The sequence below is a fragment of the Myotis brandtii genome, unplaced genomic scaffold (assembly GCF_000412655.1).
Source record: "Myotis brandtii unplaced genomic scaffold, ASM41265v1 scaffold182, whole genome shotgun sequence".
Classification (NCBI taxonomy): domain Eukaryota; kingdom Metazoa; phylum Chordata; class Mammalia; order Chiroptera; family Vespertilionidae; genus Myotis; species Myotis brandtii.
Window position 1 is genome coordinate 1,946,924 of NW_005356751.1, and position 1,259 is coordinate 1,948,182.

The window sequence follows — 1,259 nt, forward strand, 5'->3', positions numbered from 1 at the left end:
GTAAAAAATCAATAAAATATATTTTAAAAAAAAATATATATATATATAATAGCATTAGAAGAGGAAAGACTTTTCTAAGAACAAAACAACCCCATACTACATACAGAGAGAGATTGAATCAATACATTTGACTACCTAATACTTAAAGTTTCTACCAGAGGTAAAACACCAGTACTACAAGCAATAACAAAGGAGAAACACAAACCTAGGAAAATACTTGCAAAGTGCTTGCATATAAAGAGCTGTTTCGAAGCAACACGTAAAGGAACAAGAAACCAAAAGAAAAATGGGCAATGGACCCGAACTTGAAGTTCAGAAAAAGTAAAGAGCTTCATCTTCACCTAGAGCTAAAGAAATAAACCCAAGCGATGGAATACTATTTTCGCCTTTTAGGTTTGTAAGTAAAGACGAAGAGATCACATGTCACAGGCTCATCAGGAAAGCAGTGCTCCTGTGTCCTGTTGATGGAAGTGTAAAGGGATACTCTGTCTCTTTGGAGGGATTTGGGCAATAGCTACCGAAATTTACATGAATCTAGCTTTTGATCCATCCATATACTCTGGGATTTACTCTACAGATGCACACATAGAAGACGTAAGCATAAAGATGGTTGTTGCAGAAAGGTGAGCGAGAGCAGAAACAGAAAACCACCTAAATATTTATCAGCGAGCTCTGGTTAAAGTGTAGCATAGCTGCACAAAGAAATAGTGCGGGGTGGGGGGTGGAGAATTTCAATCCATAAGGCTGATATTGGGAGCTCTCCAAGATAAATTAAAAAATGCAAAGTACAGAGCAGCATATGTAATGTGCTTCCATTTACATAAAAGAGCGATGCAGCCCTGGCCAGGTGGTTCAGTTGGTTGGAGAGTTGTCCTGTACGTACATCAAAAGGTTGTAGGTTTGATTCCCAGTCAGGGCACACATAAGTTGTGGGTTCGATTCCCAGTCACACTCACACGGGAGACAACTGATCAATGTTTCTCTCTCTCTCAAAATCAATAAGCACATATCCTCAGGTGACATGTGCTCTGTTAGTCTTTTTATTTCTATGTGTTTCTTTCTCCTTGCTGCTTTCAAGATTCTCTGTTTATCTTTGGTTTTCCAGGCTATTTCTGGAGAGAAATATAGAAACCTCAAGTGAGGAGGAAGGGAGGGCCCTGAGGGAGGGAGCTGTCCTGAGCATGACACACCCTGTTGTTTTATTCGAAATCTTCGCTTTTTCAATTAAACTCTTTAGGAAGAACATGTTTTGATTTGAG